The following is a 27,925-nucleotide window of genomic DNA, read 5'->3' as shown; positions in this document are numbered from 1 at the left end:
ACATTTGCCCAGCCTCCCTATGGGATCTAGTGGAGAATAGTTGATGCCATTAATCAGAGCCTCAGTTGCCCGTCGATGTGGCAAGTAGTGTTGAGCCACCCCCATAGTGTTCGAGTTCGGTTCGGTTCGTCGAACACCCGTGTGTTCGCCGAACTGTTCGTCGAACTGTTCGTCGAACACCTTTGAACACCGTTAAAACCAATGGCAGGCAAACAAAAACACATAGAAAACACCTTCAAAGGTGTCCAAAAGCTGACAAACTGCTCAGAAGACATAACTAACACATGGAAAAGTGACAAGTACATATAGTCATGCGAAAAGAAAAGAGGTGGAGGAGTAAAAGGAGGGGGAGACACAGATATAGGCATGTCATGCCCTTCTAAAATCCAAAAAGTGAGAAGCCTACACGGCCAGTCCGTTCCTGCCCGTGCCACCTCCGTGTCGCCGGGTTTGTGCCAGAGCCGCGGTGGACCCCCCTCTCCCAATACTGGTGCCTGTCCGCTGGTGGGTCGAGTGAGCCCCCCTGTGGTGGAGGCAGCTCTAAGCTTTTTAATTTAAATTGTCTCTCTAATTTGAATGAATACACTTTAAATCCTTTTACAAGGAGCTATTGGAGGGCAAGTCTCATGCCATCAGCCGCGTAATTCCAGCTCCAGTAGCGTCCACTAAAGCTGCTGCAGTTAAAAAGCTTTTATAAGGATTGAGCTCAGCTGTCCACCGTAAGGCGTCCTACCGCCAGTCCCAGCCCCTATGCCTTGGGGTGCCTCCTGATGCTCTTCACTGAGTATCCCGTGGTCCCGAAGCATTTCCTTTGAAAAAATTAAGTGTCCAAACTACAGGTGGTGTAGCTTGCTTAACAGCCGGGATAATCCGCTGACTAGCAGACACTGGTACTAGGCACAAAGTATTTCCTGGGCTAGATGCAGGTAAAAATTTGTAATTAGATACTCTCATTGGATGCTGAGAAAGCATTCCATAGAGTCTCCTGGCACGCCATATATTATTCTCTTAAAAAGCTTGGGGTAGAGGTCTAGGGTACCCTTTCATAGCCAAAATCACAGCCCTGTATCGCAATAAGTCACCTAGGCTGAAGATAAATGGAACTGTAGCACCCTGAGGGCTCGGTTGCTACAGAGGTATTGCACCTCACCCAGAGGTGTGATATCTCACTCTCAGGTAAGGATGGAGTGTGGATCAGGACCCGACACCTGCATGCATTACACCACATTGCCGTGGGGCAGGGCGACCAATATGCCCCTGAGATGGGCATGACAGTCCTTTTACCTGGCTGGAGTGGGGGGAGGGAACACTGAGGAAGGGGAACCCTGTAGTGCAGGAGCAGGGAGGAAGCAGTTCCTGGGTGCATTGAGAAGGGAGTATAAAAGGTGGGCACCATCTTAGTTCAATGCAGAGAAGTCTGAGCAGAAGTGACAGGGAGCAGGGGCTCTGCATGAGCTCTGCTCCGGAGGCGGGTCTAGTAACAGAGGCCCAGGCCTGGAAGAGGGAGAAGGAAGGCAGAGGAGCGGAGAAGGCTCCAGGAACGAGGAACGAAGGGATCCCAGGAGTGCGGACGGGCGAGTCGCCACCGCACGCCCGAATCCACCTGCGTGGAGGGGTCAGGCCAAAGGGGGAGACCGGTCCCCGAAACTAGTGGAGGCGGGAAACGACCCTCAGCTAGAAACCGGAGGCTGTGACATTTTATGTGGCGCAGCCCCTCGCTACACCCGCTAGGAAGGCACCACATAGGGTCAGGGAAACTGGCGCCAAGTTTACCAAGAGGAGGCCCGAGGCAGCCGGACAGAAGGGTTGGTAAGAAAGGCCAGGCAAAGGACACACAAAGGGGGTCCTGTGAAGTGCTCCAAAGTTATCTGGGAGTTGTCTGAGCCCCTCACCTGGTGAGCACAGTACGACGTGGGCAGCCGTTACCTGCAGAAGTGGTCTGGATAATAAGAACTGTGAGTAAAGGCCCTGGACTGCATCACTGACTCCGTGTCGTTACTGCTGCTGCCCTGCACCATCACCCCCATCCCCCGCATACACTGCCCTGAGGCTATACTCCTCCCATGCGGAGTTATGCTACGCTCTGCTGCACCCACAACACCAGCCTCAGCGGTCTGCCCTGCAGCGGCGGTTCACTCTGACCGCAATCCACGGGTGGCGTAGTCGGACATTTAAACATCAAAACCACATAAATAGTTCCGCCACTGGTTTGACCGCCCTGAGCCACGGAACCGGGTCGCCGCCACGGAGACTACAACCACCAGCATCCACCAAAAAGGGTCCGGCTCCGGGTGTCCCAAAGCCCAGGGGGTGCGTCAGAACATTTTCATCACCTTTCATAATCACCAATGGGACAAGGCAGGGATGTCCTCTGTCCCCTCTCTTATACATCCTAGTGACGGAGAACCTGCTCTCATCAATTCGCCATACCCCAATATTAGGTGGATTGAGGTGGGAGGCACCGAGTACAAGTGCTCTGCATTTGCTGATGATGTCCTAGTATATATCACTCAATCACATATATCCATCCCTGCTGTTATGGCTGAAATAGATCACTTTGTTACATGGTCAAATTTTAAAATCAATGCAGCGAAGTCTGAGGCCCTCGATGTCTCCCTCCCCAAATCCATACAGGATTCCATCCAGTCCAACTTTCCCTTTGCCTGGCCCTCACAGGGTATCAAATACTTAGGAATTCCTATTCATAGAGACCTCTCCCGTCTATGTTATCTTAATTTTGGGCCCTTTATTGAACAACTCCATACAGACCACGGTTGGCAAGTTAGAACTGTAAGATTCACTGCGTGAACCACTGGTGTTTTGTGGAAAAGCACATGTACACTGTGTTCCAAATTATTATGCAAAAAGTGTTTAGGAGTGATAAGGGAAGAATTTGTTTGTTTGTTAAACTCATTGATGGTGATGTGTGTCAGGGCTCTTTATATCACTGTAAGCAATTGCAGACACCTGTGCTAATTAGTTTGGCAGGTGTGTCCAATGAAAGACAAGACTACTTAAGAAGGCTGTCCCACATTATTAAGCAGCCTACATTTTCTGCCAAAATGGGAAAGAAAAGGGATGTGTCGGCTGCTGAGAAGCAACAAATTGTGGAGTGTTTAGGTCATGGCATGACTACAATCAACATTGTGCGATGATCAGGATGAAGTGTCTTGGCAATCAAGAAGTATGTAGCTGATTCACAGTACACACGTGTGCGTGCTGATAAGGGCAAATTGAGGACTCTTTCCTACAGGCAATTACGTCAGGTTAAAAGAGCAGCAGCAAAAAAGCCTTGTCATAGCAGCAGACAAGTTTTTGAAGCTGCTGGTGCCTCCAATGTCCCCCGAACAACAAGATGCAGGGTCCTTCAGAGGTTTGCAGCTGTGCATAAGCCATCCAGTCGACCTTCTCTATCCACTGCACACAAGCAGAAACGGCTCCAGTGGGCCAAACAATACATGAAGACTGACTTCAAAACTGTTTTGTTCACGGATGAGTGCCGTGCAACGCTCGATGGTCCAGATGGATGGAGTGGAGGATGGCTAGTTGATGGACACCCCACGCAAACACGGCTACAGCGCCAACAAGGAGGAGGTGGAGTCATGTTTTGGGCTGGAATCATGGGGAGAGAGATTGTCGGCCCCTTTAGGATCCCTGAAGGGGTAAAGATGAACTCCATAATGTATGTGGAGTTTCTCAAACAGCACTTCCTGTCATGGTTCAAGAAGAAGAACCATGTATTCCACAGCAACATCATTTTCATGCATGATAATGCACCGTCTCATGCTGCACATAACACATCTGCATCTCTGGCTGATATGGGCATAAAAGGGGACAAACTTATGGTTTGACTCCCATGCTCCCCTGACCTCAACCCCATTGAGAAGCTCTGGAGCATCATCAAAAGGAGTGTCTATGATGGCGGGAGGCAGTTCACATCTAAGCAACAGCTCTGGGAGGGTATTCTGTCCTCATGCAAAACAATTGAAGCAGAAACCATCCAAAACCTGACAAATTCAATGGATGAGAGAGTTCAGAAGCTCCTTTCAAACAAGGGGTCCTATGTGCAAATGTAACATCACCTAGAATAAAGTTTTGAGTTGAAAGCTGTTTGATTTCAGTTTCTAATAACCTGCTAATGCTTATAATTTCAAAAATGACCATTTTTTTTGTCTTTATTAAAATGAAAAGGTTGATCGAAGAGTGTGGGGGATCTAAGAGTGTGGCAACCCAGTAGTCAGGATTACTTCGAATTCTGACAATCTGAGGGTCATGTTGCAGGTAGTGCAGCAAGAAGGCACTCATGTGTCTTGCGCATCTAGGAGCCCCAAAATTATTTTCCGGGCTAGATGCAGCTAGAAATTATTATTAATTTTAAATCTGGTGGAGCTTAGTATAGATGGCCTAATAGAATCATTACTGCACACTGCTACAAAGCCCAAATAATTTTCCAGCCAAGATACAGATAAACATGATTAGCAATTTTAAATCTGGTGGAGCTTAGTATAGATGGCCTAATAGAATCATTACTGCACACTGCTACAAAGCCCAAATAATTTTCCAGCCAAGATACAGATAAACATGATTAGTAATTTTAAATCTGGTGGAGCTTAGTATAGATGGCCTAATAGAACCAATACTGCACACTGCTACAAAGCCCAAATAATTTTCTAGCCAAGATACAGATAAACATGATTAGTAATTTTAAATCTGGTGGAGCTTAGTATAGATGGCCTAATAGAATCATTACTGCACAATGCTACAAAGCCCAAATAATTTTCCAGCCAAGATACAGATAAACATGATTAGTAATTTTAAATCTGGTGGAGCTTAATATAGATGGCCTAATAGAATCATTACTGCACACTGCTACAAAGCCCAAATAATTTTCCAGCCAAGATACAGATAAACATGATTAGTAATTTTAAATCTGGTGGAGCTTAGTATAGATGGCCTAATAGAATCATTACTGCACACTGCTACAAAGCCCAAATAATTTTACAGCCAAGATACAGATAAACATGATTAGTAATTTTAAATCTGGTGGAGCTTAGTATAGATGGCCTAATAGAATCATTACTGCACACTGCTACAAAGCCCAAATAATTTTCCAGCCAAGATACAGATAAACATGATTAGTAATTTTAAATCTGGTGGAGCTTAGTATAGATGGCCTAATAGAATCAGTACTGCACACTGCTACAAAGCCCAAATAATTTTCCAGCCAAGATACAGATAAACATGATTAGTAATTTGAAAGCTTAAAACGGTTGGTGAGGTGATTTTAACCAATCATCAAGCTTTTACTCTCCCCAGGATGACACAGGGGGAGAAAAGTCGTTTCGGATCCATGATTTGTTCATCTTTATGAACGTGAGTCTGTCTACATTATCAGTGGAGAGCCGCGTGCTCTTATCTGTCAGCACACCACCAGCAGCGCTGAACACACGTTCAGACAGAACGCTGGCTGCGGGGCATGACAAGATCTCCAAGGCGTAAGTGGCGAGCTCCGGCCATTTATCCAGATTGGAAGCCCAAAAAGAGCAAGGGTCCGGTGACACAGTCATGGCTTCAGTGTTTACTTGGAGATACTCCTGTACCATCGTCTCTAGGCGTTGACTATGTGTCAGACTTCTCGTCTCCTGTCTCCTTGCAAAGGATGGGCTTAAAAAGTGGTGAAATGATTCCGCAAAATTGATGTTACCAGAAGATATTGTGTTTCTGTTACGGTTTGAGTGCTGAACACTCGACGGTCCCACGGTTGGCAAGTTGGAACTGTGAGATTCACTACGTGCACCACTGGTGTTTTGTGGAAAAGCACATGTAAGATTCTGCAACAGTCTCTGCTGATACTCCTGCATGTGTGCATCCCTTTCTATGGCAGGGATAATTTCTGCAAATTTACTTTTGTACCGGGGATCTAACAGTGTGGCAACCCAGTAGTCAGGATTATTTCTAATTCTCACAATTCGAGGGTCATGTTGCAGGTAGTGCAGCAAGAAGGCACTCATGTGTCTTGCGCATCCAGGAGCACCAAGTCCCTGTTGTGTTGGTGGCGAGGTAACAATCATGCTTCCTTCCTCAGTCCTCTCCCCCCAACCTCGCACAACAGAAATGTGATCAAGGTCTCCCTCATCTGATGAGTCTTCCATCAGTTCGTCCTCCACTTCTTCCTGGGCTCCTGCACCTTCCTCACTAGTTTGGCTGCTACCATGCGCCCTGGTAAAACCATCTCCCCCACCCTCACATGCCTGCCGTCTTGGTGCTGCCGACCGTCTGGACCTTGCAGATGTTAGGCCTTCCGCATACAATTCCTCCTCCTTTACTTCCTCCACCTCCTCTTGTGCCACCACCTGACTCCGAATTCTGTTTAACATGTGCTCCAGCATGTAAATCACCGGAATAGTCATGCTGATAATGGCATCGCCAGCACTAAACATCTTCGTTGCCATTTCAAAACTGTGCAGAAGGGTGCATAGGTCCCTGATCTGAGACCACTCCTCCAGCGTGATTTGCCCCACCTCTGGATCTCGTTGGCCCAGGCTATACGTCAGAACGTATTGCACCAGGGCTTGTCGGTGCTGCCACAGTCGCTGCAACTTGTGCAGAGTTGAATTCCACCGGGTAGGCACATCGCATTTTAGCCGGTGAAGTGGCAGGCCCAACGACTTCTGTAGAGATGTAAGTCGCTGAGCAGCGGGATGAGAACGGCGGAAGTGAGCACACAACGACCGTGCCCTCTGCAGAAGGCCATCTAGTCCGGGATAGTGGGCTAAAAATTGCTGGACAACCAGGTTCAACACGTGAGCCATACAAGGCACGTGTGTGACATTGCCCCGGCGAAGGGCCGCAACCAGGTTTGCAGCATTGTCGCACACGGCCTTCCCTGGTTTCAGGTCCAGTGGAGACAACCATTCATGAAATTGGTTCTCCAGAGCTGACCACAACTCCTCAGCTGTGTGACTCACATTTCCCAGACATTTCAAAGTAAAAACCGCCTGATGAAGTTGAGCCCTACTGCCAGCATAGTAAGGAGGTGTGCAGGATCCCTTCTGCGCAGTTAGAAAGCTTGTGGCATGACCAGACAGGCTTTGGGTGCAGGTGGAGGACTGAGAGGAGGTTGAGGAGGCAGAAGCAGTGGAGGAACTTTGAGATAAAGAGGATTGACGCACAACTCGTGGGGGCGGCTAGACTTGGACAGCAGCCCCTTGTCCTGCTGTCACCATAGTTACCAAGTGTACAGTCAGCGACATGTAACTCCCCTGTCCACGCCTAATCGTCCAAGTGTCTGTGGTGAAATGCACCCTGTCACACACAGAGTTTCTCAAAGAAGCGGTGATGTTGTGTGCGACATGCTGGTGGAGCGCAGGCACACCTTTCTTTGAGAAGTAGTGCCGACTGGGCATCTGGTACTGGGGCACTGCGACGGACATAAGGTCTCGAAAAGCCTCCATCAGGCGGAAAGGCAGCATTTCTGTAGCCAAGTGCTTGCAGATGGTGAAATTCAACCTCTTAGCTTTCTCATGGCTAGGAGGAAATGGTCTTTTACTTGTCCACATCTGAGGGACCGAGGGCTGGCTGTTGTGCTTAGACGGGGTTGATAAGGGTGTCCCCGGCAAACTGCCGGTCTGTGAGGAAGATGCAGGCGGACATGTTAGGTTGCCTTGATCCAAAGGTGGTGCTATCGATGTCGGACAGCGCTCAACACCAGCTGGTGTTACCACCTCCAAAGAAAATGATGACTTGCCAATCATGCTTGCTGTTGCGGGTAAAGAGGTGGCAGGTCTGCGTCCCAAAACAGGTGTGACTGCTGTCCCCCCAGTCACAGAGGATGAAGAGGCCGCGGATGCACAAGAGGTGGCAGACAGTGGTCGGCCCGGCCGGCTAGGCCGCATTGTAGCACAGTGAGCTTCCCACTGCAACTTATGCTTCATGTCCATGTGCCGGTTCATGCATGAAGTACTCAAACTATGTATTTTTTGGCCTCTACTTAGCTTTTGTTGACAAATGTTACAGATAACACGAGTTGGATCATCTTTATTGATCTGAAAAAATGCCCAGGCTATGCAAGGCTTAGCACCCATGCGACCTGAAGAGCCACCACGACTTGTGGTCAGAGGCAGAGTTGTGTTTGAGGATGCAGTTGTTGACGTGCTTCCAGTACTACGTCTCTGTCCAGGAAGGCGCAACCTGACCTCGTCGTCACTAGCATCCTCCTCCACCTCCTCTGCTGACCTCACCTCTTGGCTGACTGTGGGTTGACAGTAATTGGGATCTCCAACCTCATCATCATCACCCTGTGTGTTATCACACCCGTCGTCCTCAGAGCCAACCTTTTCCTGCCCTGACAAAAAACTAAAGTTGTCGCTCCAATCAGGTATTACAGTTTGGGAATGAGGGTCTACATTATGGTCAGAACCTTCTGCGTCTAGTCCTGGATCTGACTCATAAAGATTCTGGGCATCAGTGCAGATCATTTCCTCGTCTGGATTCACAGAATCGCTGGAGTCGACCTCTGATTCCCAGGCTATAGTATGAGTAAACAGCTCTGCAGACTCAACCATCTGTTCTACCTCATACTCAGATGGGCAGCTGGAGATTTGGGAGCTGTGAGGAAGCAAGTGCGATTGGGGTGACTCCTCTGAGGACTGGAGTATTTGTGATGTTGAAGTTGATGTGGAGGAGAGCCCACTTAAAGGAGCACTTGATATCCGTTGAAGCATCTGATATTTTTGTGCCTCATCTGGAATTTGTAGCTATTGGCGTGGCCGTAAGAAAGGGATCTTATCACATTGTCCGCTAAAAGAAGTAGACAATTTAGTTTGGCTGGAAGATGGTCTTTCTTCTGCAGATGTTACTGTTGCTTTAACACCTACCCCACGGACACAACCTTTTTTACCCTTCCCAACACGCCTATTCCCCTTTCCACCAGCAGCAGGCCTTTTTCCACTCATTTTGGTGGTTAACTAATTCACAACTCTGGAGTTGTTTGCACAAAAAAACAATGGATGGGAACCGAGCAGAGCTGAGTGGCCAAACTGTGGTATTAGGCCAAAACTATTGTCTGGGTTAGATGCAGAAAAAAATTATATTCAATTTGCAACCTGATAGAGGTCAGTATAGATGGACTAATAGAACAAGTCCCACACACTGCTAGAAGCCCAAATATTTTTTCAGAGCTAGATGCAGAAAAAAATTATATTCAATTTGCAACCTGATGGAGGTCAGTATAGATGGACTAATAGAACAAGTCCCACACACTGCTAGAAGCCCAAATATTTTTTAAGAGATAGATGCAGAAAAAAATTATATTCAATTTGCAACCTGATGGAGGTCAGTATAGATGGACTAATAGAACAAGTCCCACACACTGCTAGAAGCCCAAATATTTTTTCAGAGCTAGATGCAGATAAAAAGTATTTTTAATTTGCAACCTGATGGAGGTCAGTATAGATGGAATAATAGAACAAGTCCCACACACTGCTAGAAGCCCAAATATTTTTTCAGAGCTAGATGCAGAAAAAAATTATATTCAATTTGCAACCTTATGGAGGTCAGTATAGATGGACTAATAGAATGATGCTATGCCCAAAAGGTTTTACTTCACTAGGTGCAGTAAAAAAATTGGTATTCTATACACAGGTGGTGTAGCTTGCAACACAGATAGGCTACTCCACTGACTAACACACTCTGCAATAGGCCAAAAAGGATTAGCTTTGCTAGATTTAGCCAAATGCTGTGAAAAAAACTTGCACAGCACTGGCACAGACCTGCCTGGCAAAAACTGATAGGAACTGATGTAACTTAGTCCTGAAAAGGACTGCAATTACAACTAGTTTTTACTCCCAACCTATCTATTTAAGAGCACAGACCTGCCTGATAAAAGTCGTAGGAAATGCTGTAACCTGGTCCTTAAAAGGACTGCAATCACAACTATTCCCTACTCCCAAGCTATCTGTAGATTTGTGCGAAAATTGGCTTTAAATTAACAAGGTATAGTGCATATGTAGCACCCCGAGGACTCGGCTGCTACAGGGGTATTGCACCTCAAACCAGAGGTGTGGTATTCCACTCCCGGGTAAGGATGGAGTGTGGAACCGAGCTCAGTAGCTGCATGCACTACACTCATCCCATTTCCGGGGGACAGAACAACGGTACTCCCACTAGGTAGATGTGCAGGTACGACAGCGTCTGTCCCTGGCTGGAGTGGGAGGGGGGGAGGAACATCCCAGTAGTGTAGGAGCAGACAGGGGAGGGACTCTGGGCATAGGAAGGAGCCCATTGGGTGCTAGTCACCTGGGCTCGGGTGTCAGAGGGAGTATAAGAGGTGGGCACCATCTTAAGACAGGGTCTGTTCTGAGGGAGAGTTCAGCCAGAGAGGGCTGACAGGGAGCTGTGGCTCCGGCTGGGCCCAGCTCCAGGGCCAGGCCTGAAGCGCAGAGAAAGAGGAAGAAGAGGAAAAACCCAGTGAAAGGCCCAGAGACACAAGCAGAGGGAACCCTGAGATCCCATGAGTGAACTAAAACGGGTGAAGGGTTGGCAGAGAAGGGTACCGGATCCCAAGCTGGTGGAGGCAAATCATCCTTAGCCAGGAACCGGAGGTCGTGGTCAAGCTTTGGCACGACCCCTCGCCACATCCACCCGGAAGGCACGCCACATAGGGTCAGGAAAACCGGAGAGAGGTTTTGCCCCATAAGGCCCGAGGAAGCCGGACATAGGTGGGTCCCTGGTGAGGACGGCCAGTAGGAAGGAAGAGAGGGGAGCTCAGGACCACGCTCTGGAACTGCCTGGGAGTTGGCCGAGTCCCGCACCTGGTGGACGCAGCACGGCTCGGGTGGTCACTCTTGGCCGAAGTGACCGGAGCAACACCTGTGAGTAAAAGCCTTGAAACTGCACCACACGTCTCTGAGCTTCCTTGCTGCACCATCACTACCACTATCATCCACATTTGCTGCCCTGAGGCCATACCCCTCCCGTTGGGGGTTATACCATCCATGCTGCACATCCGTACCACCGGCCTCAGCGGACTGTCCTGCAGCGGCGGCTTCATAGCCGCATTCAACGGGTGGCGTAGTTGAACATTCTAACATCTACTGCTAAAGACTGCCGCTCAGTTTGACTCCCTGGGCACGGACCGGGTCACCGCCACGAGACTACTACCCCTATAAGATCCGGCTCCGGGTAGGCTCCCGCGTGCGCAACGCTGCGCGACTCAGGCCCAGGGGCGCGTCAACTTTTGGCGTAGTCGGCAGGATCACGTGCCCGCAACCGGCGGGTACTGCGTGCCTGAAGAAAAGTTCACATTTACCGTAAAAAGGAGTCTCCCGCCAATTCCGGAGGGTCCCCGCCATCGGACGCCATCTCGGATCGTTTCCCGCCGTTTGCCCGCCATCTGCAGCCTTTTCCCGCCATCCACGGAGTTTCCCGCCATAAAGAGACGATTCCCGCCATCTGAGACGATTTCCCGCCCTGGCAGAGCGGACGCCATTGTGGGCGTGCCAGAGGGTGGCAAGAGGCCACCTCCCATCGTGGGCCAGGTCCAGGAATGGCGCCAAAAGCGGAAACCGCCCCCACCAGCAGAGACTGCAATGATAGAAATGTCCATCAGTGTGAGAGGGCTGCCCCTGGAACTGACAATCACTAAGTTGCCCCGGGACCACCCTCAATGGGGGCGGATACAGAACAAAACCAAGAAGATGGGTGCGGCCTGGAGGAGTCTGGACAGATCGCACCCGGAGATGGAGGGAGAGTCGATCAGCACCGACCCTGTGGTCCGGAACATGTTGCAGGCTGCCACCCCGGAAGGCCTGGTGGAGATCCTGGCACAGCTCCCCAGAAATCGGGAGCGTGCACAGACCGCGCTGGAGGCCTTGGCCCGGAAGATGGCCCGGGTACAGCAAGAAGCGCTGGCCGAGTGGAGGAGAGAGATGGTCCAGCAGGCTGGAACCAGCCAGCAGAGGACACCACCCGCAACGTGGAGCAAGTCTGCCCCTGAGGATGGTGCAGGAGGAACGGAGGCCGGAGACGACGCCGCGGAGGGAGCCGCAGAGATGGAAGCAGGTAATGGGGACGTCATCACCCCGTGCCCCGTAGCCGCAAGCCTGCCCCAGCTCCCCGTCGCAGAGCCCGAAGTTCCACTTACCGCGCCCGTTGCCGCACCGCCGCTGCTTCCAACTAGGCCTCAAGCGGCAGGAGCCGCGGTCATGCCCTCTGTTACGCCACGCCCCTTGACCCTGAGCGCGGCAAAAGAGGAAGTGCCCCCGGCCTGGTCGCAGGGCCGAGTACCCCCGGGCGCCGCAGTCTCCACAGCGCCCTCTACCTCCACAGCGCCACCGTCCTGGTCGCAGGGCCGAGTACCCCCGGGCGCCGCAGTCTCCACAGCGCCCTCTACCTCCACAGCGCCACCGTCCTGGTCGCAAGGCCGAGTACCCCAGGGCGCCGCCGTCTCCACTGTACCCTTCACCTTCAGAGTGCCACCGGCCTGGTCGCAAGGCCTGGTGAATCCGGGCGCCGCTGCCCCCACCGCGCCCTCAACCTCTACAGTGCTGCCCCTGGGTGAAGACCTATTCACGCAGCACACTTGCCCGGATGGGCAGTCCTTCGTGTGGCCACCGGAGTACGTCAACCCCCGACTCCGGAAGGAGTGGCCCAAGTGTGAGCCTCTGATCCCGGCTCCGGCGCCCGCCAACATTGTCCCGCTCCCATTGGAAGAGGCCCAATTTGCGTGGGACCCCACCGGCGAAGACCTCATGGGGTTCACTCAAGAGACCCGGGCGGCCGCAGCCCAACGTGAGGAGTGTTGCCGACAACAACTGGAAGTCTTTCAGAGGGAACGGCGAGAGAGGCGGGTCCGCGAGGAGCGGCTGCAGGTCCAAAGCGCGGAGCAGAAAAGCCGGACCCGACGAAACCGCCGTGCGGCCCACAGTCCCCGCGCCACCGGGACTGTAATAAAGTTTCAAATGGAGCACGGCTGGGGCTTTATCCGGTATCACAGAACCCCCGGTGATGTCTTTGTTACCCGCAGGGATGTCGAGTCTCACCTGCCGGAGGGACACCGAGGACGTGACCTCTACCCGGGTGATGAGGTCACCTTCACCCGGCACCAGTGTGCCAAAGGACCATACGCCCTTCACGTGCACCGGTTGACGGAGGAGGAGTTGCAGTATGGGGAAGATCAAGAGGACCCGGACGGGTCTGAAGACTATCCTCAGGAGGAGCCAAGGAGAAGACACCGCTACTGAAGGGAAGTAGCCCAAATAAAGTACTGTAAATAGTTACCCGTAAGGGTACTTGACATGCTGCTAATCAGAGTATGGTCCCCGTTGGGACTAGAGTGGAACTGTTTAAAGGAACTGTTTCCTGTATGCCCCTATCCCTTACTAGGCTGAGGACTGTGAGCAGCCATTCCCCTATTCCCCACTGGCCGAGGACTGAGAGCGGCCATACCCTGTAAATAGTTGCGCTTCCTTAAGTGCCCCCTTCTGGTTTTATAAAAACTGTTTTTCTCTAGTGACTGTTGCACTTTACCCGGTCACAAGTTGTACCGTGGCCGGAAGAACAAGAACATTTTATATAAAAGAGTTTTATATAATATAAGAAGTTACCCGTAACGTTATATTTTCTGATAATGTTTTTTATAATGTTTTATATGTTGGTGTGTACTTTAAAAATTTTGTATGTCTAAATGTCTTTACTCTTTTCCAGCCCGAGGACGTGCTGTGGTTTACCAGGGGGGAATGTAGCACCCCGAGGACTCGGCTGCTACAGGGGTATTGCACCTCAAACCAGAGGTGTGGTATTCCACTCCCGGGTAAGGATGGAGTGTGGGACCGAGCTCAGTAGCTGCATGCACTACACTCATCCCATTTCCGGGGGACAGAACAACGGTACTCCCACTAGGTAGATGTGCAGGTACGACAGCGTCTGTCCCTGGCTGGAGTGGGAGGGGGGGAGGAACATCCCAGTAGTGTAGGAGCAGACAGGGGAGGGACTCTGGGCATAGGAAGGAGCCCATTGGGTGCTAGTCACCTGGGCTCGGGTGTCAGAGGGAGTATAAGAGGTGGGCACCATCTTAAGACAGGGTCTGTTCTGAGGGAGAGTTCAGCCAGAGAGGGCTGACAGGGAGCTGTGGCTCCGGCTGGACCCAGCTCCAGGGCCAGGCCTGAAGCGCAGAGAAAGAGGAAGAAGAGGAAAAACCCAGTGAAAGGCCCAGAGACACAAGCAGAGGGAACCCTGAGATCCCATGAGTGAACTAAAACGGGTGAAGGGTTGGCAGAGAAGGGTACCGGATCCCAAGCTGGTGGAGGCAAATCATCCTTAGCCAGGAACCGGAGGTCGTGGTCAAGCTTTGGCACGACCCCTCGCCACATCCACCCGGAAGGCACGCCACATAGGGTCAGGAAAACCGGAGAGAGGTTTTGCCCCATAAGGCCCGAGGAAGCCGGACATAGGTGGGTCCCTGGTGAGGACGGCCAGTAGGAAGGAAGAGAGGGGAGCTCAGGACCACGCTCTGGAACTGCCTGGGAGTTGGCCGAGTCCCGCACCTGGTGGACGCAGCACGGCTCGGGTGGTCACTCTTGGCCGAAGTGACCGGAGCAACACCTGTGAGTAAAAGCCTTGAAACTGCACCACACGTCTCTGAGCTTCCTTGCTGCACCATCACTACCACTATCATCCACATCTGCTGCCCTGAGGCCATACCCCTCCCGTTGGGGGTTATACCATCCATGCTGCACATCCGTACCACCGGCCTCAGCGGACTGTCCTGCAGCGGCGGCTTCATAGCCGCATTCAACGGGTGGCGTAGTCGAACATTCTAACATCTACTGCTAAAGACTGCCGCTCAGTTTGACTCCCTGGGCACGGACCGGGTCACCGCCACGAGACTACTACCCCTATCAGATCCGGCTCCGGGTAGGCTCCCGCGTGCGCAACGCTGCGCGACTCAGGCCCAGGGGCGCGTCACTTACAGCAACAGCGGTGCTGTCTAACACGCAGCTGCAGCAGTGAGAAAATGGTGGCGACGGGGAAAATGGCTGGGTCTTATAGGGCAAGGACATGTGACATACACTGCCAATGACACATGCCCTTGCTTGTGTGAAAAAAAGCAGTTCGCTCCGTGTGTGCTCTGCTGATAGGCTGACAGATTGCACCTCCCCACTGTAAATGCGGGAAAGAGGAAAAAAATGGAGATCTTCATTATTCCTGCAGAGATCCATCCCCTGCCCCTCCCCCTGCCCCACTGTACACTCAAACTGCGTATTAACATTAATTTTCATCATTACTGAGAAAAAATCCAGTTATGATTTTGGTGCACGAACAGTTATCGAACATAACCTCGAACAGCCGAATTTTTTTCAAATCGTTCGTGTTCGCCGAACGGCTCGAACACCGCCCAATGCAGCTCGAATTTGAGATTGGCAAACAGTTCAAGTCGAACAACGCTCATCTCTAGTGGCAAGCATACGGTAAGGCATGGGAACAGTGGAAACGACTAGTAGCAGGCAGACGGGTTGACCAATGTGAACAAGCCAGATTACAAGTCACCATAGAATTTCTCCACCAGCTAATGATGAGGGGCATATCAGGGGCGTCAGCGCAGCGGTGGTTGACCGGAGTAGCATTTCACTTCCAACTACTGAATTGGGGACATGTGACAAAGAGATTCATCATCAGACAATCCATAAAAGGATGGAAAAGGGGTCTGCCAAGTCAGGAGTGTAGACGTCCCGTCCCGTGTCACTAAAACTGATTTCTCACATCATATCCCTAACACCATTAACATGATACTCACAATTCGAAGCAACACTACTGTCTACTGTATTTGCAACCACCTTCTTCGGGGTGCTATGCATAAGCGAATTAGTCCCTCAATCCAAAATTAACACCAGTGGAGGCTTATTACACCAGGACGTAGTCATAGCCAATAATGCAATACGTCTACGCGTACGCAAATCGAAAATGGTTCCAGCGGGCAGGGGCACTTGGGTACTTCTACAACCCACAAATGGTACGCTGAGTCGGGTAACAATAGTAAAAACATATATAACCATCAGATCACAAAGTAATTTCTTCCTATCACACATTGATGGAACGCCATTATCGAGATACCAGTTCCAAGCTATATTTAATAAATGCATAACATCGGCAGGGAACTACCCCAAAGATTATGGGACACACTCATTCCGCATAGGCAAGGCAACGGAAGCAGCAAGAGCAGGACTGTCACAAACGGAAGTTCAGAGGATAGGGAGATGGCGAGCCACGTGTTTGGCGAGATACATAAGACCGGACTTGTTATCCTAACGTGGTTTGTTTCTTTTACAGGTGACGCTAAGCCAACAGTGTGGGTGATGTTCCACTCGTATATACAGTACAGACCAAAAGTTTGGACACACCTTCTCATTTAAAGATTTTTCTATATTTTCATGACTATGAAAATTGTACATTCACACTGAAGGCATCAAAACTATGAATTAACACATGTGGAATTATATACTTAACAAAAAAGTGTGAAACAACTGAAAATATGTCTTATATTCTAGGTTCTTCAAAGTAGCCACCTTTTGCTTTGATGACTGCTTTGCACACTCTTGGCATTCTCTTGATGAGCTTCAAGAGGTAGTCACCAGAAATGGTCTTCCAACAATCTTGAAGGAGTTCCCAGAGATGCTTAGCACTTGTTGGCCCTTTTGCCTTCAATCTGCGGTCCAGCTCACCCCAAACCATCTCGATTGGGTTCAGGTTTGGTGACTGTGGAGGCCAGGTCATCTGGTGTAGCACCCCATCACTCTCGTTCTTGGTAAAATAGCCCTTACACAGCCTGGAGGTGTGTTTGGGGTCATTGTCCTGTTGAAAAATAAATGATGGTCCAACTAAATGCAAACCGGATGGAATAGCATGCCGCTGCAAGATGCTGTGGTAGCCATGCTGGTTCAGTATGTCTTCAATTTTGAATAAATCCCCAACAGTGTCACCAGCAAAGCACCCCCACGCCATCACACCTCCTCCTCCATGCTTCACGGTGGGAACCAGGCATGTAGAGTCCATCTGTTCACCTTTTCTGCGTTGCAGAAAGACACGGTGGTTGGAACCAAAGATCTCAAATTTGGACTCATCAGACCAAAGCACAGATTTCCACTGGTCTAATGTCCATTCCTTGTGTTCTTTAGCCCAAACAAGTCTCTTCTGCTTGTTGCCTGTCCTTAGCAGTGGCTTCCTAGCAGCTATTTTACCATGAAGGCCTGCTGCACAAAGTCTCCTCTTAACAGCTGTTGAAGAGATGTGTCTGCTGCTAGAACTCTGTGTGGCATTGATCTGGTCTCTAATCTGAGCTGCTGTTAATCTGCGATTTCTGAGGCTGGTGACTTGGATAAGCTTATCCTCAGAAGCAGAGGTGACTCTTGGTCTTCCTTTCCTGGGGCGGTCCTCATGTGAGCCAGTTTCTTTGTAGCGCTTGATGGTTTTTGCAACTGCTCTTGGGGACACTTTCAAAATTTTCCCAATTTTTCGGACTGACTGACCTTCATTTCTTAAAGTAATGATGTCCACTCGTTTTTCTTGCCATAATACAAATTCTAACAGTCTATTCAGTAGGACTATCAGCTGTGTATCCACCTGACTTCTGCACAACGCAACTGATGGTCCCAATCCCATTTATAAGGCAAGAAATCCCACTTATTAAACCTGACAGGGCACACCTGTGAAGTGAAAACCATTTCCGGTGACTACCTCTTGAAGCTCATCAAAAGAATGTCAAGAGTGTGCAAAGCAGTCATCAAAGCAAAAGGTGGCTACTTTGAAGAACCTAGAATATAAGACATATTTTCAGTTGTTTCACACTTTTTTGTTAAGTATATAATTCCACATGTGTTAATTCATAGTTTTGATGCCTTCAGTGTGAATGTACAATTTTCATAGTCATGAAAATACAGAAAAATCTTTAAATGAGAAGGTGTGTCCAAACTTTTGGTCTGTACTGTATATTGGGCAGAAAAAAGGGCGAAAGTCCGCCCAGGCGGGAGGAAATTAGAGTTTAATAACACATATTTGAACTGGAGAGGTATTAGAGGCCTGCAATGGCCACAGGTACTAATGGAGGTAATCAAGGTAGGGAGAGAGGCAAGAGGTCCGGTCATCTTAGTTATACAGGCTGGGGGAAACGACCTAGGTTATCACAAGAGCGCATAACGAATGGCAATAATGAAACTAGACACTGAGCGCTTCAGAGAATTTTTCACAAAAATAGTCAGAGATTGTGCCGAGCGCGGTATGGCAGGGTGCCCGAGACATCACGGCCATCGAACGGACAAGGCGGCTAATAAATATTTGGATGCCAAAATTTATAAAAGACAGAGGCGGACAACTGGAAGGAGATAAAGCAGGCCTCATACGGCCCGACTGTGTTCACTTAATGGATATTGGACTGGACATATTCCTTTCAGGACTCCAGGACGGAGTGGAACAAGCGTTAAGAGTGATGGATGGGGGTCAGAGTCCTGCATACGAGTACGCAGGATCCTCCGTGGCCTGGAAATAGAAAGGACATGTTGGAGAGTTACACTTGTTGGCCAACTTGCCGTTGTGGAGACTGGAGACACAGGGCATGCTGCAACAAGCTGAATTATTTTAGAAATTAAATGCCTTTCTAATGTAATGAGTATAAACAGTTAATAAAGCTGTGACCGATCCTCACCCATCCAGTTGTAAGAGTTACATGATTGTATTGTCAATGAAAGGGGGCCAGTAGGGGGCTGAGCGTCTGGGTTTGGTTGGGGGTCACCACAGTCTGCCTAGGCTAGATGCAGTTAAAAATCAGTATTAGATACACAGGCGGTGCAGCTTGCTTCGTAGCTGGGTTACTACGCTGACTAGCAGACATTGAAGCTTTGGAGCAGACCTCTGAGTAAACAGCTCTTCAGACTCAACCATCTGTGTTACCCCAAGCCATAGTGTATGTAGTTTCTTACGGTTAAAAGGGGGGGGGGACCCAACCCACCTGTAATTGACAATGCCAACGTCACGTAAAACACACCAAGGGGACTCCAAATAGAGTCTCCATTTTTTCCAAAAATTTGTGGCACAGACACCACTTAAGTGGCATCAATTGCCCCAGAGTTGCTTAAAACGGTTGGTGAGGTGATTTTAACAAATCCTCAAGCTTTAACTCTCCCCAGGATGACACAGGGGTAGAAAAGTCCTTGCGGCGCCATGATTTGTTCATCTTTATGAACGTGAGTCTGTCTACATTGTCAGTGGACAGCCGCGTGTGCTTATCTGTCAGCACACCACCAGCAGCGCTGAACACACGTTCAGAGAGAACAAAAATTATTATTAATTTGAAAGCTGGTGGAGCTTAGTATACATGGTCTAATAGAATGAGTACCACACACTGCTATTATGCCCAAAATTATTTTCCAGACAAGATGCAGCTAAAAATTATTATTAATTTGAAAGCTGGTGGAGCTTAGTATAGATGGCCTAATAGAATGAGTACCACACACTGCTACAGGCCCAAAATTATTTTCCAGGCAAGATGCAGCTAAAAATTATTAGTAATTTGAAAGCTGGTGGAGCTTAGTATAGATGGCCTAATAGAATGAGTACCACACACTGCTACAGGCCCAAAATTATTTTCCGGGCTAGATGCAGCTAAAAATTATTATTAATTTGAAAGCTTAAAACGGTTGGTGAGGTGATTTTAACAAATCCTCAAGCTTTTACTCTCCCCAGGATGACACAGGGGTAGAAAAGTCCTTGCGGATCCATGATTTGTTCATCTTTATGAACGTGAGTCTGTCTACATTGTCAGTGGACAGCCGCGTGTGCTTATCTGTCAGCACACCACCAGCAGCGCTGAACACACGTTCAGATAGAACGCTGGCTGCGGGGCATGACAAGATCTCCAAGGCGTGAGTGACGAGCTCCGGCCATTTATCCAGATTGGAAGCCCAAAAAGAGCAAGGGTCCAGTGACACAGTCATGGCTTCGATGTTCACTTGGAGATACTCCTGTACCATCGTCTCTAGGCGTTGACTATGTGTCTGACTTCTTGTCTCTTGTGGCCTTGCAAAGGATGGGCTAAAAAAGTGGTGAAAGGATTCCGCAAAATTGCTGTTACCAGCAGATGCTGTGTTTCTGTTATAGTTTGAGTGCTGAAGACTCGACAGTCCCACGGTTGGCAAGTTAGAACTGTGAGATTCACTACGTGCACCACTGGTGTTTTGTGAAAAAGCACATGTAAGATTCTGCAAGAGTCTCTGCTGATACTCCTGCATGCGTGAATCCCTTTCTATGGCAGGAATTATTTCGGCAAATTTACTTTTGTACCAGGGATCTAAGAGTGTGGCAACCCAGTAGTCAGGATTATTTCGAATTCTGACAATTCGAGGGTCATGTTGCAGGTAGTGCAGCAAGAAGGCACTCATGTGTCTTGCGCATCCAGGAGCACCAAGTCCCTGTTGTGTTGGTGGCGAGGTAAGAATCATGCTTCCTTCCTCTGCCCTCTCCCACCAACCTCGCACAACAGAAATGTGATCAAGGTCTCCCTCATCTGATGAGCATTCCATGCCCATCGCCAGTTCGTCCTCCACTCCTTCCTGGGCTCCTGCACCTTCCTCACTAGTTTGGCTGCTACCATACGCCCTGGTTAATCCCTCTACCCACCCTCCCATGCCTGCCTCCTTGGTGCTGCCGACCGTCTGGACCTTGCAGATGTTAGCCCTTCCGCATACAACTTCTCCTCCTCTACTTCCTGCACCTCCTCTTGTCCCACCACCTGAGTCCGAATTCTGTTTAACATGTGCTACAGCATGTAAATCACTGGAATAGTCATGCTGATAATGGCATCGTCAGCACTAAACATCTTCGTCGCCATTTCAAAACTGTGCAGAAGGGTGTATAGGTCCCTGATCTGGGACCACTCCTCCAGCGTGATTTGCTCCACCTCTGGATCTCGTTGGCTCAGGCTATAAGTCAGAACGTATTGCACCAGGGCTTGTCGGTGCTGCCACATTCGCTGCAACATGTGCAGAATTGAATTCCACCGTGTTGGCACATCGCATTTTAGCCGGTGAAGTGGCAGGCCCAACGACTTCTGTAGAGATGTAAGTCGCTGAGCTGCGGGATGCGAACGGCGGAAGTGAGCACACAGCGACCGTGCCCTCTGCAGAAGGCCATCTAGTCCGGGATAGTGGGCTAAAAATTGCTGGACAACCAGGTTCAACACGTGAGCCATACAAGGCACGTGTGTGACATTGCTCCGGCGAAGGGCCGCACCCAGGTTTGCAGCATTGTCGCACACGGCCTTCCCTGGTTGCAGGTCCAGTGAAGACAACCATTTATGAAACTGGTTCTCCAGAGCTGACCACAACTCCTCAGCTGTGTGACTCACATTTCCCAGACATTTCAAAGTAAAAACCGCCTGATGACATTGAGCCCTGCTGCCAGCATAGTAAGGAGGTGTGCAGGATCCCTTCTGCGCAGTTAGAAAGCGGGTGGCATGACCAGACAGGCTTTGCGTGCAGGTGGAGGACCGAGAGGAGGTTGAGGAGGCACAAGCAGTGGAGGAACTTCGAGATAAAGATGATTGACACACAACTCGTGGGGATGGCAAGACTTGGACAGCAGCCCCTTGTCCTGCTGTCACCATAGTTACCCAGTGCCCAGTCAGCGACATGTAACGCCCCTGTCCATGCCTACTCGTCCAAGTGTCTGTGGTGAAATGCACCCTGCCACACACAGAGTTTCTCAAAGAAGCGATGATGTTGTGTGCGACATGCTGGTGGAGCGTAGGCACACCTTTCTTTGAGAAGTAGTGCCGACTGGGCATCTGGTACTGGGGCACTGCGACAGACATAAGGTCTCAAAAATCCTCTGTGTCCACCAGGCGGAAAGGCAGCATTTCTGTAGCCAAGAGCTTGCAGATGGTGAAATTCAACCTCTTAGCTTTCTCATGGCTAGAAGGAAATGGTCTTTTACTTGTCCACATCTGAGGGACCGAGGGCTGGCTGTTGTGCTTAGACGGGGTTGATAAGGGTGTCCCCGGCAAACTGCCGGTCTGTGAGGAAGATGCAGGCGGACATGTTAGGTTGCCTTGATCCAAAGGTGGTGCTATCGATGTCGGAGAGCGCTCAACACCAGCTGGTGTTTCCACTTCCAAATTAAATGATGACCTGCCAATCACGTTGGCTGTTGCGGGTAAAGAGGTGGCAGGTCTGCGTCCCAAAACAGGTGTGACTGCTGTCCCCCCAGTCACAGAGGATGAAGAGGCCGCGGATGAACAAGATGGGGCAGACGGTGGTTGGCCCGGCCCACTAGGCCGCATTGTAGCACAGTGAGCTTCCCGCTGCAACTTATGCTTCATATCCATGTGACGGTTCATGCATGAAGTACTCAAACTATGGATTTTTTGGCCTCTACTTAGCTTTTGGTGACAAATGTTACAGATAACACGAGTTGGGTCATCCTTATCGATCTGAAAAAATGCCCAGGCTATGCAAGGCTTAGAACCCATGCGACCTGAAGAGCCACCACGACTTGTGGTCAGAGGCATAGTTGTGTTTGAGGATGCAGCTGTTGACGTGCTTCCAGTATTACGTCTCTGTCCAGGAAGGCGCAACCTGACCTCGTCGTCACTAGCATCCTCCTCCACCTTCTCTGCTGACCTCATCGACTGGCTGCCTGTGGGTTGACAGTAAGTGGGATCTGCAACCTCGTCATCATCACCCTGTGTGTTCTCACACCCGTCGTCCTCAGAGCCAACCTCTTCCTGCCCTGACAAAAAACTCAAGTTGTCGCTCCAATCAGGTATTTGAGTCTCATCATCGTCTTCCTCATTGTCTCCACCAACAGGAGTTACAGTTTGGGAACGAGGGTCTACATTATGCTCAGAACCTTCTTCATCTGGTCCTGGATCCGACTCATAAAGATTCTGGGCATCAGTGCAGATCATTTCCTCGTCTGGATTCACAGAAGCTCTGGAGCCGACCTCTGATTCCCAGGCTATTGTATGAGTAAACAGCTCTGCAGACTCAACCATCTGTTCTACCCCATACTCAGATGGGCAGCTGGAGACTTGGGAGCTGTGAGGAAGCAAGTGCGATTGGGGTGACACCTCTGAGGACTGGAGTATTTGTGATGTTGAGGATGAGGTGGAGGAGAGCCCACTTAAAGAAGCACTTGATATCCGTTGAAGCACCTGCTGTTTTTGTGCTTCATCTGGAATTTGTAGCGATGGGCGTGGCCGTAAGAAAGGGATCGTATCACATTGTACACTAAAAGAAGTAGACATCTTAGTTTGGCTGGAAGATGGTCTTTCTTCTGCAGATGTTACTGTTGCTTTAACACGTACCCCACGGACATAAACCTTTTTTTCCCTTCCTAACACTCCTTTTCCCCTTTCCACCAGCAGCAGGCCTTTTGCCACTCATTTTGGTGGTTAATTAATTGACAACTCTGGAGTTGTTTACACAAAAAACGATGGATGGAAACCGAGCAGAGCTGAGTGGCCAAATTGTGGTACTAGCCCAAAAGGATTGGCTGGGTTAGAAGCAGTAAAACTATTTTACTTTATTAGATACACAGGTGGTGGAGCTTGGTATAGATGGCCTAATAGAATGAGTACCACACACTGCTACAGGCCCAAAATTATTTTCCAGGCAAGATGCAGCTAAAAATTATTAGTAATTTGAAAGCTGGTGGAGTTTAGTATAGATGGCCTAATAGAATGAGTACCACACACTGCTACTATGCCCAAAATTATTTTCCAGGCAAGATGCAGCTAAAAATTATTAGTAATTTGAAAGCTGGTGGAGCTTAGTATAGATGGCCTAATAGAATGAGTACCACACACTGCTACAGGCCCAAAATTATTTTCCAGGCAAGATGCAGCTAAAAATTATTAGTAATTTGAAAGCTGGTGGAGCTTAGTATAGATGGCCTAATAGAATGAGTACCACACACTGCTACAGGCCCAAAATTATTTTCCAGGGAAGATGCATCTAAAAATTATTATTAATTTGAAAGCTGGTGGAGCTTAGTATAGATGGCTTAATAGAATGAGTACCACACACTGCTACTATGCCCAAAATTATTTTCCAATCAAGATGCAGCTAAAAATTATTATTAATTTGAAAGCTGGTGGAGCTTAGTATAGATGGCCTAATAGAATGAGTACCACACACTGCTACAGGCCCAAAATTATTTTCCAGGCAAGATGCAGCTAAAAATTATTATTAATTTGAAAGCTGGTGGAGCTTAGTATAGATGGCCTAATAGAATGAGTACCACACACTGCTACTATGTCCAAAATTATTTTCCAGGCAAGATTCAGCTAAAAATTATTAGTAATTTGAAAGCTGGTGGAGCTTAGTATAGATGGCCTAATAGAATGAGTACCACACACTGCTACAGGCCCAAAATTATTTTCCAGGCAAGATGAAGCTAAAAATTATTATTAATTTGAAAGCTGGTGGAGCTTATTATAGATGGCCAGTAGAATGAGTACCACACTCTGCTACTATGCCCAAAATTATTTTCCAGGCAAGATGCAGCTAAAAATTATTAGTAATTTGAAAGCTGGTGGAGCTTAGTATAGATGGCCTAATAGAATGAGTACCACACACTGCTAATATGCCCAAAAGGTTTTACTTGGCTAGGTGCAGTAAAAAATTTGTATTGCATACAGAGGTGGTGTAGCTTGCAACACAGATAGGCTACTCCACTGACTAACACACACTGCTAATATGCCCAAAAGGTTTTACTTGGCTAGGTGCAGTAAAAAATTTGTATTACATACATAGGTGGTGTAGCTTGCAACACAGATAGGCTACTCCACTGACTAACACACACTGCAAATGGCCCAAAAGGATTTGCTTAGCTAGATTTTGCCAAATGCTGTGAAAAACACTTGCACAGCACTAAAACAGACCTGCCTGGCAAAAAGTGATAGGAACTGATGTAACCTAGCCCTCAAAAGGGCTGCAATTACAACTAGTCCCTACTCCCAAGCTATCTGTCTATTTCAGATAAAATTTGCTGGCAATTCACACAGTTATACTGTATAGCGCGCACACAGCAGCAGCTGTGCCGTCTAACACTCAGCTGCAGCAGTGAGAAAATGTTGGCGACGGGGAATATGGCTGGGTCTTATAGGGCAAGGTCATGTGACATACACTGCCAATGACACATGCCCTTGCTTGTGTGAAAAAAAGCACTTCGCTCCGTGTGTGCGCTGCTGATACGCTGACAGACTGCACCTCCCCACTGTAAATGCGGGAAAGAGAAAAAAAAATGGAGATCTTCATTATTTCTGCAGAGATCCATCCCATGCCCCTCCCCCCGCCCCGCTGTACACTCAAACTGTGTATTAACATTGATTATCAGCATTACTGTGAAAAAATCCAGTTACGATTTTGGTGCATGAACAGTTATCGAACATAATCTCGAACTGCCGGATTTTCTTCAAATTGTTCGGGTTCGTCGAATGGCTCGAACACCGCCCAAAACAGCTCGAATTTGAGATTGGCGAACAGTTCGAGTCGAACACCGCTCATCTCTAGTGGAGACAAATGAAGTGAGTGTCTCGCATGGCCCTTGCCAGATGAGAAAAATATCGTCTATATAGTGATGGTAGCTGGTACAGTGATTGATGAAGAGCTCATTAGAGTAGACATAATCCTCTTCAAATTTGTGCATGTAGGCGTTAGCATAAGCTGGCTCTACATTAGAACGGTCCCCTGTTGTTGCACAAAAAAATTCGTCTCTGAACATGAAGAAGTTTTCGTGGAGGACTAGGGATAGTAGTTTGAGACAGAATTGTACTGAATTAGGAGGTAAATTGGATTGTGTGAGAAGGTGAGATGAAGCTTCTAGGCCCTTACTGTGAGTGATAGAGGTATAGAGACTATAGACATCCATTGTGGCCAACAGACTATCTTGTGGGATAGCTGGCAAATTTTTGATAGTATTCAGGAACTCACTAGTGTCCAATATAAAGGCTTGTGTCTTTTTAACCAGCGGGGTCATGATTTTTTCGAGATAAATGGCCAGAGGGGAGAGGATGGAGTCGGTAGAGGCCACAATAGGTCGGCCTGGTGGGTTGTTCAATGATTTACGAATCTTTGGTAAGATGTAAAAAACTAGTGTGATGGGGTGTTGATTGGTCAGGAATGATACAGTCTTGGGATCTATGGTGCAGAGATTTAGGTGTCTAGTCAGTACCTCTTTGATCTTAGCCTGGATAGTAAAAGTGGGGTCATTATTGTTCTGTTGATATGTGGTGGTGTCTGATAGTTGCCGGTCGATTTCACTAATATAGGGGGATTTGTCCATAATTACTGTGGCGCCCCCCTTGTCGGCAGGCTTGTTGACTATGTCTCTATTGTTTTGCAGTGATGTGAGGGCTTGTTTCTCTTCGGTAGAGAGATTTTGGTGGGTCGGGAAGAAACCAAGGCATTGTTGATGTAGTAGGTTCTTAATGTCCCTCTGTTTGAGTGCTATGGTGGTTTCGTCTGCGTGGTTAGTATGTGGTGGAGTGAAGGAGCTAATGTTGCGCAAACCTAGGTTAGTAATGGAGAGCTCTGGGACGTTGCTCCAGTCAGTGGAGGATAAATTGGCGGTATGTTGTGACTCGATTGCGGAAATTTTTTTCACTGTCCTTGATTGCCCTCTGCAAGAAATCAATCGTTAGTACAATAATGTCAAGGGAGCATTTATTAAGAATCTTTTTAAATTTATCGCAGTAGTCCTGGTTATCTGCAAAAAGGATTGGGTGGAGATGACTCCTCAACCCCCTCGGGATTCTTCCTTGTTTATGGTATTTGGCTAGAGTTATTGAATGCAAGTCATAAGAGACGAGTCTTCGTCTATACCTCGGCATCAGGGTTGGCCTGTCCTGGCGGGATACCTGTGAAATATCCGGTGGGTCCCAGGGAAAGAAGAAAATAAGGTTCAGTGAACACATGCGGATTTAACTGCGTGATGACAACACAGCACTTTGGACGTAACGAATATATGCTGCGTCCAAAGCGCAGCTACTTCCTGATCATGGGAATGTAGCCTTAAAGTGGCCCACTGAGACTCTTTTTCCGGTGCCCACAAAAACCTGGAAAAGGCTCTGGCGACAACGCACATCAAGATGAACACAGTCTGCAGCTGTGACAGGGCGATCTGCTCTGTGACAGGCCGCGTGCTGATGTCACATAGCAGGTGCTCCAAAAATTAAGGGATAACAAACTCTATGCCAAACTGATAAAAATGTGTTTTCGCTGTTCACGAGGTGCAGTTTTTGGGGTACTTGTCATCTTCGGGTTTTCGGATTGATCCAGAGAAGATCCGTGCAGTCCTTAATTGGGACCGTCCCGAGAACCTGAAGACTCTACAACGTTTTCAGGGCTTTACTAATTTTTACTGGAAATTCATCCAAAATTACTCTGTAATTATGAAACTCAGTACTGACATGACTAAGAGGGGGTCTGATTTTTCCAAATGGTTGGATGCTTCCCTCCAGGCTTTTTCTTCCTTAAAGAATCATTTTGCCACTGCACCTATGCTCAGTCAACCCGATGTTTCCCAACCCTTTATTGTGGAGGTTGATGCATCGGATGTCGGGGTTGGGGCTGTGCTGCCTCAGGGTCCATCCCCTGGTAAATGGCGTCCATGCGCCTTCTTTTCTAAAAAATTGTCTTCGGCTGAGAGAAATTATGACGTGGGTAATAAGGAACTTTTGTTGATCAAATTGCGTTCGAAGAATGGCTACATTGGTTGGAGGGAGTTTTCCATCCTATTACTGTTATTACTGACTATAAGAATCTGTCATATCTCCAGTCAGCTAAACGTCTCAACCCTAGGCAAGCCAGATGGTCCCTGTTTTTTACTAGGTTCAATTTTGTTGTCACTGTTCATCCAGGGGTCAAAAATGTCAATT

Source organism: Phyllobates terribilis, unplaced genomic scaffold, assembly GCF_046119375.1.
Source record: "Phyllobates terribilis strain yellow unplaced genomic scaffold, ASM4611937v1 Scaffold_5__5_contigs__length_657084704, whole genome shotgun sequence".
NCBI lineage: Eukaryota > Metazoa > Chordata > Amphibia > Anura > Dendrobatidae > Phyllobates > Phyllobates terribilis.
This window is presented reverse-complemented; position numbering follows the sequence as displayed.